Source organism: Sinohyriopsis cumingii, chromosome 5 (genome assembly GCF_028554795.1).
Source record: "Sinohyriopsis cumingii isolate HCF-2022 chromosome 5, ASM2855479v2, whole genome shotgun sequence".
NCBI classification, from domain to species: domain Eukaryota; kingdom Metazoa; phylum Mollusca; class Bivalvia; order Unionida; family Unionidae; genus Sinohyriopsis; species Sinohyriopsis cumingii.
In genome coordinates, this window is record NC_142965.1 from 128,038,589 (window position 1) to 128,060,012 (window position 21,424).

General features: G+C 33.4%; 1 protein-coding gene across 1 annotated transcript in view; it reads left to right on the plus strand.

The window, feature by feature from the left end:
- LOC149800204 (large ribosomal subunit protein bL28m-like) overlaps nt 1-21,424 on the plus strand; it is a 158,231-nt gene that overhangs the window by 52,208 nt on the left and 84,599 nt on the right. The gene's annotated exons all lie outside the window — the stretch shown is intronic.

Here is a 21,424-nt window from a genome sequence, read left to right on the forward strand (position 1 = left end):
TGAACACCATCTTTTTCTTAAACTGTGTACATGTAATCCACCCCATCTCTTGATTCGACAAGTTCATTCATTCAAGTATAATGAATAATTAAACAGATACAAAAATAGTGTGTGTGTGTGTGTGTGTGTGTGTGATTTGGATTTTTAACGTAGCTTTATAAAAAAAAAAATCAGTCATATCGCTACGATGTCTGCAGTGTGACAGTTTACAGTGATGTCTAGCACTGGGGCATCATGCTGCAGACACGTAGCATTATGTCCTACCCAGTCACATTATACTGACACCAGGCCGACCAGTCCTAACACTAACCTCTTATTGCTGAGCGGCAAGCTAGGCTGCTGTAAGTACAATTTGTGTAAGTCTTTGGTCTGACTCGACCGGGGATCGAACCCACGACCTCCAGCATCCGAGGCGGACGCTCTAACCACTAAGCCACCGGAACGATGATACAAAATAGTAATTTTCACATAATTTTGATTAGGTGACATTCAAGCGCAAGTAAATAAAAAAAAACTAATCAAATCATAAGTATTTACAAATATGATTTATTGATTTAATAGATCTATAGATGTTGCAATTTTTTTTCAATAAATGAAAATGGTTTTAGGCACAAGTGAAGATACAAAAGGTAAGAAAGAAATTTAAACAAGGGAAGAATAACTTGATGGGTAAGTGTTACTTTTATCTCAAAGCTGTCGCCCTCCAATCCCGGAAGATCAAACCATTTGACAATTTTTTTTTAAAAAGGACCTTTAATGTATTAGGTGACCAAAAACCACCCCACCCCCAGAAAGCACAAAACCTCCAAAGAAAACCATTTGACGAGGACTTGCTATGTGCAAAAATCAAATAATGTTTGTTATTTAAAAAAAAAGGACTTGCTATGTGCAGAATTCAAAGTGTTGGAAATACAGGTGGTTCAGGTCAAGCTCTTCATATGCAAGTATTATTACAAGGTGACAAGAAGACAGCTTGACCTAAATATCCAGATAGTTTGACCTTTTTATCTAAATAATTATCAGCCTATTCCACACAAGAAATAGGTTATAGTACATTTATACGAACATTTAACTATACCGTACTCTTAAGATTCTGAAATTTTAACCCCCGATTTCTTTTCAAGTGGACTAGGCACCTGGCTCTAATGGGTTTCTTTGATCAACTTACAATTTTATATTGATAACCTGATGAAATTTTGATATTTAAATTACTGAGGTCGATACGAATAGCAAAGATGGTACAAATGGAAAATGCGTTCCGTAATGACTATTTCATCATCAGTACAGAAGTGCACAACTCTCACCTACCTACCCCCGGGTACTATATGGTAAATTCTTCGATTTTATCATCTCACACACGTAAGCTGCGTATCAAAACCGTAGTATAAAAGTTATCGAATCTGAATTGTGGTGATGCATTCTGTTTTAAAAAAAAATAAAATAATAACTTGTCAGGACTTGCCCTGTACATAATTTATTCGCCTGGTCAACGTTCCAAAGCACTTCCAATTATCACAAATTGACTATATAGGTAATAAAAAAAATATTTACGTAAGTAGTAAGATATACATCAGAGGTTACATTTGCTGAAGTACTTGTTAATGCATGTGTAACCTGCTAATAATTAAATGTCATAACATCACATGCTAAGAAATAAACATGACAAATGGCCGTTTTCAGTACAATACAGGTGTCACGTAACTGAGTTGATTGTCAAAGTGAATGTTTGAAGAGTCGGCGGGTATTTTCTTAGTGAATTTCCCTGCCTGAACCTGAAGAAACCAATAAACATTTATTTTTATGAGTGGCTGTATATAACCTTTTATGCCACTGAAAATTGCTCAGATAACTACCTTTTCATTATTGACATGAAAAGAAAATATATAGAGTTAAATAAAGGCCAATATCGATGATGTGTATCAAATACAACAGTCCAAATGCATTTGAAATAGAAAATTAATTTTTGCGCATACAGTGGAAAAGGTAGGCCAGATTTGTTTATATTGAATACGCTGAGGTTTGTTTATTATGTACTTCCAAAGACTCCTATCAGCATTCATAATGACACAACTATTTTTTAAAAATGAAAAGAAAATAAATCACTTCATCTGGAAATTAATTTTCAATTTTGCAGTCTGTTGATTTTATAGATAGACTGTGTAATTGCAGTATAAATTGTGAATATGTGCAACTACAACTTTTTCTTATGCAGTAATTACAGAATGACCTTCAACAATAAGGTTTTATGGCATTTATCACCAACTGAATTTGACTTTGGTGCTTTCAATAACAGCAGGGCTCATAAACTTTGGTCTGACTGTGATGCTTTTTATAACAAGATAGAGAGAGTACTGTGGCTTTGATGTAATCTGCAGTCTGACAGTTTGTCACACAGGGGAAAACACCCTTCAATATAACAGCAATAATATCTTCCCCTAGCACCAATCAAATTAAGTTTGATCTCTAATCATGGTACAGACACTAAAATAAAAATATTTGGACCTTTTCAATTCAGACGGTTTTATCATCTTCATTTTCATTATGATCAGACTACAACTGAATCATGGCCTAAATTAAACATCAATTTTCCAGTGTCATTAGAATGGAACAAATTGTATGAATTTTCCACACATTACAAATGACTGGTTAACTAACATAAACTGAGGCACATGCATACTTTTTTTTAAAAGAAAGTAAAACTAGTATTTGAGAATACAAGAAAAATTGGTAATTTTTAATACTCATTTTTTAAAAACATTTACCTTTAAAGCATCCTTATTTCCCAACATATTTAAAATTGTACATTATTTTTGGCCTTATGTCCCTATCAAAGTATTATTGTGTTCCTACTTTACATGCAGTGGCTCAGTTGGTGCACCATCACACTCAAATTCAAGTGTCATGGGTTCAATACCCACCAAAGTCACTCACGGTTGGCTGCCTTAGCGTGTACTTGAGAAAAGGTACTTAGTTCCAATTTCTCTGCATGATGTTACCAGGAATTTGTTGAAAATGCCATTAAAAAATAAAAACCTACTTTACATACATCTCTACTAAAAGCTTTACTGAAGAGAAATGAATAAAACTACAGGAAAATGGACATGATGCAAATCTGTTCAATATAAGCAGAAAAGAAAACACAATATATTCCTTTTTACGCTGCTTTGTATAGAGCCTTTATAGAATTTGTACGTCTTAAGAGATTCATTTAAATTGTTTAGAAAAAGAGTTAAATTTTTACCTTTGATGGTTTCCCAGTACCAAAGAAGCATATTTCTCAAATCATTTACATCCACTGTGTTTTGAAACTTCTCGTCCCTAGTTACTGACAAGCTCACAGTTTCATCAGCCAATGGCCACATAATGAGATACAAGATATTGCAGTCTTGGGATAACTTGAGGTACGCCAATCAGGCTACAAATTTTGAGATCTGACAACAGCTCTAGTTGATGTCAGTGATGTTAAGTGTGGAATGAAATATGACCTCTCTTGATAAGGTTATATATAGTCCTGGCCAAATTAGCTAGCATCTAATGGGCGTGTTTTCATCTTACACTTTCTTTTTCCTTAGGTGTAAATGTTCAACTTCCTTTTTCAAAATTATTTTGTGTACATTTATTGAAAAACAATACAAAATCAACTAAGGTCATAATGGACTGTTTGTAAGAATAAATGTAATAGGTAAGTTAAGGGAAATTTCACACCTCAGCACTGTAAACAATTCCTTGCTTTAAGGTAGCATCCTGTATCCACCTTTTGATCTATATTTGTCCTGGGTGATTGGTCACACTAACACATCCAGGAACAAATTGGGGATATCCCTTAGCAAAATACAGGTAAATTTGTATCCTATTGTTTGCCTGCTCCGACTGACTGGTTCTATTGTGGTAGTAGAGGGAAGTATCTTCTAATGGAGTTTCTGACCCTCCAGGGAAGTCATTTCTTTTAATCCTCTTTAAAAATAACCAGTAGTGCAGAAAATAGGAGAATTGGCTATAACCAAAGGTAACCTTATTATACCAGAGATTATAAAAGAAGATAGATGTTATCAGGTGAGGAATACAAAAGAAAACAAATAGTTTTAACATAGATGTTGGGTATAACTTTATTTATCAGATCTTAATAAGAAATGTAATGGTAATTCACTTTCTTCTTTACATAACTGGGTTTCTCAACAAATTATTTACAATGATTAATTACCAATATGGCAAAATTATCCTAATGTCCTAATAAAGATGGTTTACAAATACAACAAAAAGCACAGAACAGTTTACTGATCTTTGTTATTGGACTACTATGTTTTAGAATTGAACTAGTATTTTTGCTTTTTGACTAGTATTTTTTATATTTATTTGACTAGTATTTTTGGTATTTGACTAGCATTTTTGGTATTTGACTAATATCTTTGGTATTTGACTAGTATTTTTGTATTCATTACTAGTATTTTGGGGTATTTGACTAGTATCTTTTGGTTTAGATAAATAAATAAATAAATAAATCATCAAGCAGTCAGCATTCATACTTTTACATGAATCTTTAAAGTTGCCAGCTCAAATGAAAGTTAAAGGCAGTGTTGGGGGTGAGGTGGGGTGGGATCAAGTCAATGCATGAATGTAAAAAATTCAGTAATGTGAAAGTAAATGGTTACAATTTATTTAAAAGTTTTTAAATGTATAGGGTGTTTTAATCAGCTGTTAATGAAAGCCTGTATCTAGATAAGAAATTTCATTGTCTGGTCGTTAGGTCAATTGACTCAAGAATAAGAGGAGTATCCATTGGTCGTATGTCTTTTTAGCATGTTTCATTCAAGTTTGGTTGCATAAACATTTGTAAATGAAATGTTAAAATGTCTTACCCCTCTCAGCTTGAAGAAAATCCATAGTTTCAGCAGCAGCTATAACCAGTCTATGAAAATAACCCGCATAAGCCCTGGTAAACTCCAACTTCTCGAACAAGTTCTTGTCTTTAGCCATTTTTTAAGCAATATCACTTTAGTAACAAGTAAAATATTTCCACTCTCTGAAATATCTCAAGTAACATCAGGAGCTGATCAGATTTTCTAAGAAAACAGATCAGAATTCAAAAGAAAAAACCCCAACTTAATCAATACTTATTCTGTCAAAATAAACTGGTCTTTATTTCTTCAGTTTTTATATCAATGATAGGACAGTTTTGAGAAGATAATTTTTAGCAGTAGATGTCACTCTTTGAGTAGAGTTTGCTACTGTGACTATATGAGGCAGTGATCCATACAATTAGCATGGAATGACAATTAGTAATATGAGATACTACTCTGTTATTATTCAAGCATGAATTAAGGTAGCAGTCATTAATTAAAGCTGGTCAGGGAAAAATGATCAGGCAAACATGGATAAGGGAAGGCACCAGACATGGAACAAGAGTCTTTAATTAAAGCTGGTCAGGGAAAAATAGTCAGGCATGCATGGGTTAACCTTAGGAACTGAAGCATGAATGGGTTGGAGTTGTAATATTTCTAAGAAACAATGAAATATTCGTAAGAAACAATGAAATATTTGTAAGAAACAAAGAAACAATGAAATATTTGTAAGAAACAATGAAATATTTGTAAGAAACATTGAGATTTTTTAAAATTACTATTAGGTCTTAAAGAGAAGATGATTCAGGTTTTCAACTTTATTTATACTTTTATGTTGTTGTTTTTAATGTGTTCATTTACCAATCCAGAATTTACATTATTAGTTTTAGAAAGTGACTAAGAACTTTTGTTGTTTAGAGTGAAATATTACCATATAGATATTGGAGATAAACAAACTCCTTGAAAGCTTGTACGGGCCCCAAGCAAAATGCCATACATTTCTCAAAATAACAAAGTTGGAAAAGTGGGGTGGCATGCTTATACAAGCATTGTTATTGTTACTTTATGACACAGAGTCTATGATTTTGCGAGCGGCCAAAGCAATACCAGCCATATTTATGACAAAACACATTTGTATCAGGATTACATTCAAGCTGGGACACTTTCTAACAAATTGGATCCATGTCTCTTTACTTATTCAAAATGTATCTATTTTTAGTAACATCACCCAGATTTCATGGCAGATTGGCATCATTTGTGAAAAAATGTAATGGTCCTTCATGCCAGAATGATTTCTGTAAAATTGTCTAATATTTTCTGAGAAGTGTCTAGTATTTTCTGAAAAAGTGTCTAGTACTTTCTGAGAAGTCATTTAAAGGATTGTCTGTTTTTAGTAACGAAGGCCATGTTTAATGACCAATCAGCATAATTTCTATGCAAGCTCTTAATGCCTTATATGTCAGATTTTTTTGTGATCAATATCTGCTGAGCAGTTTCTGAAGTATTATTTGCTTTGATAGGCAGCCATATTTGAAGGTGGACTGGCATCATTTGTAACAACAAAAAATTAAACAACCCAAAACGCAAACAAACAAACAAAAACAAAAACAATAAACATTGAGAACCCTTTATGCTGGTATGCTTTCTATCAGATTTTGATCCAATTATATTGAGCTGGGTTTGTGCAGTTGTTGAAAGATTTTTCTATTTTTAGTAATGGTTGCCATATTTTATGTTAGATCAGCATCAGTTGTAAAAAAAAAACAATAAAAAAAACACCTCTATGGCAGGAATTTTGGAAAGTAATTCTTTATAATCTTTTTCTATTTTTAGTAATGGTTGCTATATTTGATAGTGGACTGGCATCATTTGACATGTTTTCATGCCATGATGATTTCTGTACATTTTTGGTCAAATTCTATTCAGATGTTTTTGATAGAAAGTCAATTAAAGGTCCAGATCATAAGCTCATGTGACCTTAAAACCCAGTCATGTGACCATAAAACCCAGACATGTGACCTTAAAACCCAGTCATGTGACCATAAAACCCAGTCATGCAGTCATGTGACCTTAAAACCCAGTCCAACAAATAAAAGCTTCATTTAAGGAGGTGATCTAGCTTGCCAGGTAACTAATCATCCTTGTGGCCATCCATTGTTACATAAAAATAGATGCACACATCATTCAAGAAAAGCATATACAATGCCTGGTTCTCTTAGTGGAACAAGTTCAAGTTCATCTTAAAACAAAAATGTTTAAAACACCATATATATACATGACATAAAAATAGCTAGTTAGCCAAGTGAAGTTTTTGAGGACCCAATACAATGACATAATTCATTATCAGATCCAATACAGTCCACTTTTCATCCAATAAATAAATTAGCCTGTTTCTGTCATGATTTACTTCTAAAATAGTGGCTGGATTTATTGTACACTTTATTGTATACTTTCAAGTTTTTTATTTGGATTTGATGAGAAAGTTCATTATCTGAAATTCCACACAGGTTTTGCATTTTGCTGCTTTTAAATTAATTGCATATTGTCATCATTGTACTGGATGTGTTAGTAACCTTTTCTTCAAACCGAATAATTTATTTTCATCAACAGTCTAAGTATGGTTTTAGCTTTGGTCCCAAATAACATTACAACAGCATACTAGGTATGGTTTTAGCTTTGGTCCCAGATAACATTACAACAGTATAGGTATGGTTTTAGCTTTGGTCCCAAATAACATTACAACAGTACAGGTATGGTTTTAGCTTTGGTCCCAAATAAGATTACAACAATATAGGTATGGTTTTAGCTTCGGTTATACATAATCTTATTCTTCAGTTCATAGGTATAGCAGTGTCATCTTGTGAAATAACCACATATATGAATTGATTTTATGATGTGTGACTAGAATGCATTCGTTTTGATGAAAAACATCGTTAATAATCACCCCGGGAATTTTGTCACCAGTAACCATTTTCAGTCTGGTATGATTCAACTTGTGCTTCAAACCATCGTTTTTCAATTTTACTACCATTGTTGGGTAGTAATCATTAATACATGTACTTAAGTCTTCTGTTTACGATCATGCCATTTTCTTGAAAGAGCAATAGGATCTAAGCTATTTGAAGGGAAATTTCGAAGTAGGGTACGTTTATTTGAAGGGAATTATTTTCCTAAATTTTGTTGTTCTGCAGATCATTACCATTACAGTTGAGAAATGTATTATTTAATAAGGATACCATATCACCAGTATTGTGCTGTCAAGCCTGGACATACATTCAAAAAGTCTTAGTTTTAGGTGCTTGAAACCTGATCAATGGGTGTCATCTTCATACAGGTTGGTAGATGAAACGTAGTTGTCTATTTTCAGATGTAGTTGTCTCTGAAAAAGGACAAATAGAACAGGATCCAGCATCGATCTCTGTGGCATCCCACATGTGATTGGTTCTTCTTTGGAAGGACTGCCATTTATTTCTGACGCATTGTGCTCTCAGCATTAGATAGGATGTAAACCAATCAGTGAATGGAATCCCGACACTGATTATAACAATATCATGATCAACAAGTTCTAGAGATGTCCATCAATTATGTATCCAGCAGATTTTCCTAATCTTAATCCATTTATTAATTATGTTGAAGGCTGCCCGGTAGGAGTGACTTTCGCCAAACGTTGTATTTTGTAAATAGGTACATAAGCACATAGCGTTTACTTACTGATATCAGTGTAGTGTTATTTAAATTTCCACCAGATTTAATAAAAACTTCAAAGGAAATTGTACTGTGGATATTTAATATGAATTGTAATGTTGATAGGTGGCACATCAGTAGATGGCATTGTGACCGTAGTCAACATTTTAACGCTTTCAATGTCATCGACGAGTTCTAAAAAAAAGGTCATATTTATATAAAATTTGGTCTCTTGGCAATCTTTGGCAAGTGACAGCGTAAAATGGGTCAATTTTCTAAATGCAAACCTTCGATACGATGAATTATGTTTATATTTAGCTATACAGTATTTAGGAAATCATACGAGTACAAAGTTTTTGCAGTCAATAAACAATGTCACATAAAGTCATTATAACTGTAAATATAGCCTATAACAAAAAGATGTTTACGACATTTATACTACATGGATATCTGCCTTAAATATAAGAATAGTTAGGCATATTTCAGTGTATTGTACATGCTGGTACTTTTTCCATGCATGGGTGGCATATTTCATTGTATTGTACATGCTGGTACTTTTTCCATGCATGGGTGGCATATTTCAGTGTATTGTACATGCTGGTACTTTTTCCATGCATGGGTGGCATATTTCAGTGTATTGTACATGCTGGTACTTTTTCCATGCATGGGTGGCATATTTCAGTGTATTGTACATGCTGGTACTTTTTCCATGTATGGGTGGCATATTTCAGTGTATTGTACATGCTGGTACTTTTTCCATGAATGGGTGGCATATTTCATTGTATTGTACATGCTGGTACTTTTTCCATGCATGGGTGGCATATTTCAGTGTACTGTACATGCTGGTACTTTTTTCATGCATGGGTGGCATATTTCAGTGTATTGTACATGCTGGTACTTTTTCCATGCATGGGTGGCATATTTTAGTGCACATTTCTGCCTTCTTCCTCATGGGTGGCATATTTCAGTGCACATTTCTGCCTTCTTCCTCATGGGTGGCATATTTCAGTGCACATTTCTGTCTTCTTCCTCATTTAACATACACAAATGGACGTAATTCATTGTTTCAGCCAATCCTTTTCTTTTCCTCAACTAGGAAGTACATAATAAAAACATACCAACAAGTCTTGGGAGACAATTGTCTAGGTCACCAAAATAAATACGCAAAGGATGGATTCAGGGTGGGGGTATTTATAAAATGATACAATGAAAATAAACTGGGGTATTAGCATCTCTACCATACAGACACTTACTATGAGACATTGTTTTAAACACATTTTTTTCTTCTCGTAAAGTGATAAGTTTTTAAAGGTTTGTACAACAAAAGTGTAATTACCTCTCATATTACCTGTTGTAAGAAATACATGTTTGAAGTAAATAGCTCCATGTATCTGAATTGCATGCTGGATAATTAAATACATGAGTCGTTTGGTTGTTATGCAGTTATTGCCATTTTTCAGCACATGATAGGTTATACAAGGTAGTCAGTATATTTGGCGGAGCAAAAAACATGGGATTAAACACTACGATAAACCAGTGACCCAAGGGAAGCTACTAACAAGCTTTCTCGCGTACCCATGTTGGTTAAAAATAAGACTCAAACCTACATGGACATGTCAGTGATCTGAAAGGCAGCGCCTTAGGCCACTCAGCCACACCTGGAGCCCCTGCAGGGTCAATATTAACACCATTTAAAATGTAGAAGAGAGGAAGCATAATACAGTCAAACAATGTGGTAATTTTAGCCAGTGTTTCTACCTGAACAGCAAAAACATCTACATAACATGTACACAGGAAAGAAAAGACAATTCCTTGAATTTAAATGTATAGGAAGGGCCAATGGGACATTCACTATTTGCGCATGGGAGTACCTGAATTTCTTAACAGTATAAAAGCAAATATCACAAGTTAAATTTAATAATCTAGTAATATTACAATAAAAATTATTTTTATACCTTTAAAACTTTGTATGAATTCAAGGCCCCCACATCCCAAGAAATCAGTTCCATCCACCAACAAAAATATCTATATGCTAAAGCCTTAAAACTAATGTGGTTGGTACAAGCATGTCCTTTATCTCGCTGTTTGTCATCAACAAACGGGAAAATCTAGGTCTCTATCAACTCCTCTAAGCTTTCTATACAATACAAGATCAGTTGACAAAATAGCCACATTTAGCTACATTAATCCCCACAAATTCAGTCCAATTTTCAAGTCTCATTCAGTGATCTGGGATATTTGAATTGAATTTGAAAAATGAAATGTTAATGTCAGTACATAGACATCCAGTCTAATTTGCAATATATATACCACATTAACAGTCCAGCGTGGACGTTTTTGTGCAACTTATTTTTAATCTTCCAAAATCAATACTGGTTACAGGTGTTAACTATAGAAATATATGTGTATATCAGGTAAATTTCTAATGTCATTTATCAGTTTTAATTCAGGTCAAAGTTAAATAAAGACACAAAACTGACTGTTGCTATTACTTTATTCTTTCTTTTCCTTTTTCAGTTAGAAGGAAACATAAAAACTGTACAACTGATCACTGTTAAAATAGGGAAGCAAGCAAGTCACATAACACTGTACAACTAACTGATCAGTCCAAGGTCAAACAGACAAGCAGACATGTCACATAAGCACTGTAGAACTGATAAATCCAAGGTCAAACAGGCCAACATAAATGTCACATAGACACTACAACTGATCAGTTGAAGGTCAAGCAGAAATGTCCTATAAACACTATAAAACGGATCACTCCAATGTCAAACAGGCAAGCAGAAATGTCACATAAACACTATACAACTGATCAAAGGTCAAATGTGCAAGCTGACATTTTGCATAAATACTGTACTACTACTACTAATCACCCAAGCAGAAATGTCATATAAACACTGTACAACTGATCACCCCAAGGTCAAACAGGCAAACAGACATGTCACATAATGATCTACATAGATTCATCACATGAATGAAGAAATTCCAACAAGTGTTTTGGAAATGTAAGTAAATTAAACTTTAACAGAAAGTTTTTATGACTGGCCTTGACCCCAAGGTAGGAGCTTGTGATCAAGCTTTAGAATAAGTTGTATAAGCTTAAGAATAATTTATGGTAAGGATGAACCAAGTGGTTTATAAATTATGTGAATAATAATCCATGGTAAGGATGAACCAAGTGGTTTATAAATTATGTGAATAATAATCCATGGTAAGAATGAACCAAGTAGTTTATAAATTATGTGAATAATAATCCATGGTAAGGATGAACCAAGTGGTTTATAAATTATGTGAATAATAATCCATGGTAAGGATGAACCAAGTGGTTTATAAATTATATGAATAATAATCCATGGTAAGGATGAACCAAGTGGTTTATAAATTATGTGAATAATAATCCATGGTAAGGATGAACCAAGTAGTTTATAAATTATGTGAATAATAATCCATGGTAAGGATGAACCAAGTGGTTTATAAATTATGTGAATAATAATCCATGGTAAGGATGAACCAAGTGGTTTATAAATTATATGAATAATAATCCATGGTAAGGATGAACCAAGTGGTTTATAAATTATGTGAATAATAATCCATGGTAAGGATGAACCAAGTGGTTTATAAATTTTTATGTGAATAATAATCCATGGTAAGGATGAACCAAGTGGTTTATAAATTTTTATGTGAATAATAATCCATGGTAAGGATGAACCAAGTGGTTTATAAATTTGTATGTGAATAATAATCCATGGTAAGGATGAACCAAGTGGTTTATAAATTTGTATGTGAATAATAATCCATGGTAAGGATGACCCAAGTGGTTTATAAATTATATGAATAATAATCCATGGTAAGGATGAACCAAGTGGTTTATAAATTTTTATGTGAATAATAATCCATGGTAAGGATGAACCAAGTGGTTTATAAATTATATGAATAATAATCCATGGTAAGGATGAACCAAGTGGTTTATAAATTTTTATGTGAATAATAATCCATGGTTAGATGAACCAAGTGGTTTATAAATTATATGAATAATAATCCAAGGTAAGGATGAACCAAGGGGTTTATAAATTTTTATGTGAATAATAATCCATAGTAAGGATGAACCAAGTGGTTTATAAATTATATGAATAATAATCCATGGTAAGGATGAACCAAGTGGTTTATAAATTTTTATGTGAATAATAATCCACGGTTAGATGAACCAAGTGGTTTATAAATTATATGAATAATAATCCAAGGTAAGGATGAACCAAGGGGTTTATAAATTTTTATGTGAATAATAATCCATAGTAAGGATGAACCAAGTGGTTTATAAATTATATGAATAATAATCCATGGTAAGGATGAACCAAGTGGTTTATAAATTTTTATGTGAATAATAATCCACAGTTAGATGAACCAAGTGGTTTATAAATTATGTGAATAATAATCCAAGGTAAGGATGAACCAAGTGGTTTATAAATTATATGAATAATAATCCATGGTAAGGATGAACCAAGTGGTTTATAAATTATATGAATAATAATCCAAGGTAAGGATGAACCAAGGGGTTTATAAATTATATGAATAATAATCCATGGTAAGGATGAACCAAGCGGTTTATAAATTATATGAATAATAATCCACGGTAAGGATGAACCAAGGGTTTTATAAATTATGTGAATAATATTTAAAAAAATGTTGATGCCATCCAAAGTGGAAACTGATGGCTATGTTCCACTGCCTACTAACAAGGGGTCAACAAAATTCACTAAAATACCTTTCTAAATTAATATACTCCACATGTGGTGCACTGCAATGAAATCAGTAGGTTCTGTGTATTAGAACTGTTCTCATCTTGTAAATTAATTGCCCTTATCTCGTAAAGTAGAAAAAGCAAGAGATCAAAATAGAAAAAGTTTATCTGAAGTTTGGAGCATAAAGAAAATTTCAAGTCAAAGCCATTCCTAATATCATTTATTCCTAAAATATTCTTGTAAAATACCTATGTTAAAAGATACTGATGGCCCTGTTCTAAGGTCTAAATTTCCATCGATAGGGAGAACATTTTTCTGGCTCAGCAACAGTGACATTTCTCTACATGTGATAAATACCAGAATAAAGTCTTAGTTCAAAATTCACAGCATTACAAGACAGCACTGTCACTCATCCCAAATGAAACTAATCAAGGCTGATTTTATGTCATACTGAGTGCCATCATAGCTTGTTAAAGAGTCTAACAAGATCCCTCCAAGGCATTTCACCAATGAAAGATCAAAGGGCCAAGATCCCCCTAGAGTTAACTGTTATACTTCTGCTATAGATGCCCCTGTGCCCCTTATCAGGAACCCTACAAGTTCTGTTATCAGTGGCCCACATTTACAATGGTCTGAATACAGTCTGATGAAGTAGACAGAAAGGTTCCAATAATGTGACTACATTAGCGACCTGTCTGATTTGTACAACCAAACTAATGCAGTCTCACACTTAAACTTCATTTAAATTTCTACCTACAGAGATAAGCAATTTTACAGCAAGTCTATTTAATTTACCATGCTCATTATGGGTGTCAATTTCAATGATTACAGCCAAGCTAATTAACAGCCAAATGAAACATATTACAACTTGTCATCCTTTCATACAGGAATAATTTTTAGTCATAAATTTTTTTTTTTTTTTAACCATGCATTTAATAATTATGCCATAACAGTGGATTCTTTAATGGAAAATTGCATACAAAATATTAAACATGCAGCAATTTATCAAAACGTTCGAATACATTTTGACACGTTTTTATTAACATGCTAAATTAGGAAAGATCACTATTACTGATTTATAGAGTCAATGCATGACAGGCTAAGTGTGGGGAGTTTACAAGATCAGACAAGATTGTTAACTCGAGTGTCAACTTGAGAGGATCTATACAGTAATGCATAAAAAATATCAATAGAACTTGACGTTATAAAATTTTGTACGTAAACATGGACAGGGACGATGATACAATCACTGTCCTTATATTCTAACAGTAGTAATGATAAACTGACCATGACTTAATCAGGTACCAAAAAATGTCACCAATAAAAACATAAATTACAAGTTTTAAGACAACCCACTGTAGCTCAGTTGACAGTGTCAGACTTGTAATCCAAGGGTTGTGTCCAACACCTGTCCAGTCCCGCCAAAGTTGACTGCCTCAATGCATCTTTGGGAAATGTACTTAGCTCCCATGTCATGACCATGATATAACTGATAATGTGATAAAATGTCATTAAAACCAATACAAATAAAAAACATAACCTAATTCTTGTGGTAGTTACCCATTTATACATTTTTAATATGTTGAAAGGACTGTTAAATCTTTATTACCAAAAATATACCCCGCCAATAATGGTACATGCCTGGTGGTGCAAAATTAGCAGTTCAGAGGGACCACTAACATTTTTTTCCTTTTTAAAAACAGGAAATTTGACGTTTGATCCAACAGCTGCTTGACCCCACCCCCTCAAGGCCAGCCAGCTTTGAAAATCATTTTCAATGCTGTTCATATGCTGTCCTAACATTACAGGCTTCTTAGCTCACTAATCTCAATGGTCTCACCACAAGGAAATCGAGGTCTCTAGTTGCCCTAGTCATCGTAATCGGATCAAAGGGGGAGGGAGAATGTAGTTGGATTCTGGTTCCTAAAAATGCAAATGCATCAGATACTGAACTGGTTTCATAAATTTTTCACTGAGTCTGCCAAAAATGTTAAGCTGGAGAAAGCAGTGAAGAAAAAAAAATCTTTACGAAGAATGAAATTACCATAATTATTCAGGAGTCTCACAGAGATTACGTTTCCAAGGTTTAATTTCTCTCCAGCTACCATAAAAAGTGGTGTCCTTTTTATAAAGACTGATGAATCTCGCATTGTCATCAAAGTGGCTGATGAAGCGGTCTGTACTACATACTTTACCATGTGTACCTTAAAATAAAACCACATCAAATTCCAAATTCTTGTACAAAAAAAACACGCTCCCCATCCTGAATGGTTTACTATCAAATACTATGTATAACCCATTTTTTTGTTCTCAGTTTAAAATAAAACGTATTTTTACAGCCATAATTTTATGAGGAGAATGCTTGTAAATGTGTGATCTAGAGTGATTTGTGACAAAGATAAAAATGCAAATAAAATGGAAAATCTTTCAATAATGTTAAGCAAAGATCGCTAAACTTTGAATTATTGAATCAATTATAAAAGTACCAAACAAAATTATTTTCAAGAATACTAAAACATTAATTCACTTGAGAATGAATATTGGTTTGATTTAGTTTTGTGGGGTTTAACATCAATTTTTGGCACATCATAGGTTATGTGGTGGACACAGGCCAGTATATTTTGGTGAGGAAGAACCCAGAAACACTTACCCACAGGATGCTGTTAACACTTTTTCATGTGCCCACATTGGTTAAGCCAAGACTCAAAATCGTACAAATGGAGATGAGATCTGCGAGTGGTCCATAAAGGCGAGTACTGAAGACCACTCAGCCACCCAGGGTTGCACCAGACTGAACAAAAAGTCCTAGCACAGTTAACCATCTCTGATTTGATTTAGACTAGATGAACTTGATTTCAGAGATTTGTATGGTAAACTTGCAAAATTACTTTACTGGGAATTTGTTTCGATTTGACAATGATTTTAATTTTGGACATTGACAGTTTGGTTTTCTGTAGTCTCAATCCAACCTGACCTTGCAATGCTATGTATAAGGTATAAATAAATTCCAAGTAAATTCTCGGTAATAGCTGGGTACTAGAGACATATATTTCCCAGCTTGTGAAGATTTATGACACTTATTACTAGAACCCCTGCTGGAAGGGCTGTCCCCTTTTAATGGGTCATAGACATTGTAAAGGAAAATTTAATCCTGATCACACAGAGTAACTGCAAACAACGTGGACCCTGATATACCATTACATATGCATTGGTAAACCTGGGCCTGCATTGTTTTGTTTTACTGACTAATCCTTTCAGAGATAGAGATCTGATGAAGCATTGTATTTCAGTCATAAAGGACAAAAGGACATTATGTAGTGGGCATACATAAAAGTAGCCTCCAACTTTTACCATATACACTCACTAAATGAGTCCAAGTGCAAGCTGCAGAGACCCAGATTTGTGACACATAATGTGCCTGCAGATCTGGGTCTGTGTAGTTTGTTAGGAGTTACTATTAGAATAAACAGGATAGACCCTGATCTGCAGGTGCATTATGCTGCTGCTTATCATGATGCTTGTGGTTTGCAGTTTGACTCGACTTGTAAGCGAGTAAATATGGTAAACTTCATCCTCCCTAACTAAATTACCTCATTCTGCCAGAAATAAATAGTGGACACATTTCTCTTGGGGGTTTTCTTCTATGTTTGATAACAAGGTATTTTATCTCTGACACCTGGATGGTTTTGTATGTTCCAATACCATAATATTATTATCTTCCCTGTCATAATTTCCAAATCATTTATATCTGATAGTAGTTTTTCAGTTTAAAATCTTTTGAGCATAATTTGGCATATTATTTGTTTTTCCATTGTTATTAATAAGAAAGAAAAGAGAATACAAAAAAATCCTCCATCTACCTCACTTACCATAGCACTCAGATTTTAGATCTGTGTATTCTCACTAGATAATAAAACACATATCTTCTATTATAAATGATCTATCATGGACAACTGCCATCAAAGATGGGGGTGGGGGTTATTTTATCAGATCTACTTAAATATAAAGTTAGAAAGCAAAGAAAAAAGGCAGTATCTGACTGGCATAAACAAACTGACTTATTTGTACCTTGGTATACTGGAGTACTGTAATGGAGGAACAATTCATGAAGAACCATTGCCAACCATTGCACTTTTTCCCTTCAAAAAAGGGATGTCACAATGGCTGAAGTTGAAATGAGACTGTTTTTTTGTTTTTTAATAGTTTAGGCTTCATTTGAATCCATTATTACCCAATAAAAATTAGTACCAACCTACCTACCCTAATTTATTTTAATGCTACTATAACCATGCATGTTTCTCACTTGCCCTTAGTAACCACACATTAAAGCCTGGTCTTGAAGAAAGTATTCAAGAATTTATTAAGCTGTTCATATTTTATTTTTCCACCCTTGATTGGAACTAATTATATTTTTTATAATTGACACATTTATTTGTGAATATTTTGAATACAGCAAAATACACTAAAAATTATGCTACATGACTCAGTCCTAATTAAATCATAGGGATGTTAATTGTACCATTCTGAATATGTCAAACAGCCAAGTGACCAAGACTAAAGCGGGGTGTGATTTATTATGAATTAAGTGAGTGTTCTTATAGTAATCAAGTGCTATCATTCAAATGAGCACAGAACATTAGAATCTAAATCTATAACTGTGTACATATTGATCAAACATGCCATTATATTAGATGGACTGTGCTTATGACAGGCACAAAATGCTAACAGCTTAAAACTAAATGCCTCAAATTAAATTGTTTTGCGTAATTTGAACACAATTAAGAATTTCTGTATTGATTTTTAGTTGAACTGTCCACATAAAGTAGAGAGTTTACCTAGAACTCCAAAACCAAAGGAATAAATCATTTCCCATGCATTATAAAAGTTTTAATGATCTCTGGACGAATATACTAATGATATGGTCAATGGGTGGGGTGGGGTGATAATTATACTGCCCTGTGCCAATGTAACAGATTACCAAATTAAAAGGACTTGGACAAAGTTAACTGCTAAACCAACACTATTACACTGAAATAATAGTGCCAGCTCAAGAGAAAGTCATGTGAGTATTAACAAGACTAATGTAGATGACATCATGCAAGTCTTAACCCTTTTATTATCAATCAGTGGTTGTTGAGCACTCCCCTCCCCTCCATTAAGCACTACATGGGCAGGGCTGTTGTGGGGAACCTAATAAATCCTTGGTATTTGATTTACAATGGCTTGCAGATCAATCTCATCTTTCACAATTTCCATTCATAGATTTGTGGAGAAGCATGGGATTTCAACACTGTAAGCTGATTACCTGTGTCTGGCTCAGTGCAAGTGGAGGTGATTGATTAATAGAGATTATTGTAGATAATGACTTGGAAAACCCTTTCTAACCTCTAATCCTCAGAAACATCAAAGGCACAAAATTAATGGGAAGAATGATTTTAATTTGCCTCAGAAAATTCAAACATATATAAATTTTTACAAGTTAAATTTTTAAAAGCAAAGATTTGTTTCCACTAATAATGATTTTTATTTTGCCTGATCAAACACAATCAACTTTTAAATTATGCAAATTAATTTTAAACTAGGGAATAAAATATATATTTTATTATTCTTAACTACATTAAAAGTTCATAATCCTGTTTTTTAATAACTGAAAAACCCAAGTCATAATGGTTCACAGAATTCATGAATTTTTATTTACACAAACAAAATTATAATACAATAAATCATGACAGCATGTAATACCATCATTTACAGCCATTTTAGGTATCTGCTGACAAGGACCCTGAATACTGGAAGTAGTGTGTAGGATGGTTTGAGTGCCCTGCAAATCTGGCTTTTCCAATTAGTGGTTTGCAGAATGAATCATTTAGAAGCTTAAGGCTCAAGTCTGTTCTTTTTTATGGCTTGGTTAGGGTCTCATCCAATATTTTTTGTAAGGCTTGGTTAGGGTCTCATTTCAGTCTGTCTGAGGGTTTCATTAGTGTCCTGATCCACTTCTTTTGATACTGTATATGAAACACCTGTGCAGAATTAGATGTATTTGAATGAATGTATTGGGTTATGTCAGTAAAACCCAACAGGTGTAGATACCTGTGAATCACCTACCAATACTCTCACTGGCCAGGGGTGATTTACAGGCACTTAAAACTTTATCACACATTCAGTGCTAATACCTATCATTTAGCTGACTAGAACTATATACATCATGTACAAATTAAGACTGTCACAACTTTAAAAAATTCAAGGAATTTTCAGCATAGACTTTAAAAAAATAAAATTCATACTGGGGAAGTTTCAACATAAATTACTCTGATTTTACATGATGTACAGTGTGTTGTTATAGAATAGGAGTGTACTGTGTAGATTGGTCCACTTCTGTTATTGTAGACATTTGTTAACAATAAAAGAGAAACCATTTGTAGATGTAGTATGAACCAGTCTAGGGGAATTGATAATGAGTAAGTGTATTAGTAGAGATCTATCATGGGTGATTACCCAAATGGCTTGGATTAATTACCTACCATTGATACCTAGTTTCTTTAGAATTACCCAATATCAAAAGTCTCTGTATGCAAAAGCTAATTATGTCTACTGCATACAAGGTAAACAATAAGGGGTGTGTCACTAGTGGCCATTCAATATGGGGAGGCTAGTGTCACCACACAATACAAAAAGCCAAATTACTTAACATTTTGGCGGAAAATATATGATTTATTTGGAAATGTAGACAATAAGTTTCAGCTGAAAAATATTTCGGTACAACAAAGACTAAATGTTTAATGGGAGAGGGGGCCTGTTGTAAAAATTCAGTGTTCAGTACCTAATTACATTCCTGTTGCTCATGTGTAACTTTTTTTTATTACATCTTGTCAAATTTCTGTTTGTAAATAAATTACAAAAAATACTACTGTAAGTGATGCATACCTTATTATTTTCTCTGGCATTTGTAGTTTAAAGTTTCTGTTGATTTCTGTTAGTTTTTTTTTCTATTTTATGGGAAAATTTCCAAAAAATTTTGTTTATAAGGAATTGTACATGGCATGAGTAATTTAAGATGCCTTATTAAAAAATATTATCATATGGTCTGTTTCACAATTAATGGATAATTCTGAAATTCTTAAAAGCATTTATTCCCCCTTAAGGTCACACTTGACAACCACATCACTGGACTATCACATGTCAGTAATTCAAAGCCAAGACATCTCTGAAGCCAAAGACTTACATGAAGACAAACTCTTTAAGAGATAAGCTTTATTGATATAAAATTATATAAGTTTTTATCGTAAAATAACAAGCCAACTTTTCTTGACATTTAAACGTAAAAATTTAAATCCACCAAATTCAAATACAAAAATTTAAATACAGCACTCCCTCCGTGTAAGTACCGTCTTTATAACACAGTTCCTGTTATAAAGCAAGTGTGGTCATGGATACTTGTTTCATTAAGTGGTAAAAAAATTAAAGGCATCATGTCCTAAATTAAGTGGCCTCACTACAAAGGTCTGTGGCTTCCTGGGACAGCATTTATAATGAGGTAGTAATGTAATTAATGAAGCGTGACAATAGTGATAATGTATGTATGATCCTTGATTGGTGGCATGTGTATGCATCATAAAAACACTTAAGCTTATCAAATGAAGCAAGTGGCTTTAATTTTATTCGGTGTTCACTCTAGGTCAAGCCCTTGCAGAACAGGTTTTTAATTGAAAACCTTTGGTCAATGATTTCAACTTCTGACAGATCGTTAGTGATGGCACGCTTATCCACTTTTGTGCAATTAATTATTTATGACATAATTAGCAGGACTGTACCTAAAATTTCATTTGTTTTGTAATTCATTATCAAATGGAGAAAGTTAAGTAATCACTTCAGATTTTTCAATTACTTTTGAAAAAGTTAACATGCCTAAAAATGATCAGTAATGTGAAATTAAAGGATAAAATACACCTTTACCACTAAACATCTTCAACAGCTTTTTGACTGAATCCCCACTGCTCACATAATCTGCCATGGTTTGTCTTATTTACAGCTCTGCTATCTGATCTTGTGATCACTAGTGATCCTGTCACACTACTATCTGATCTTGTGATCACTAGCGATCCTGTCACACTGCTATCTGATCTTGGGATCACTAGTGATCCTGTCACACTACACATAATACAA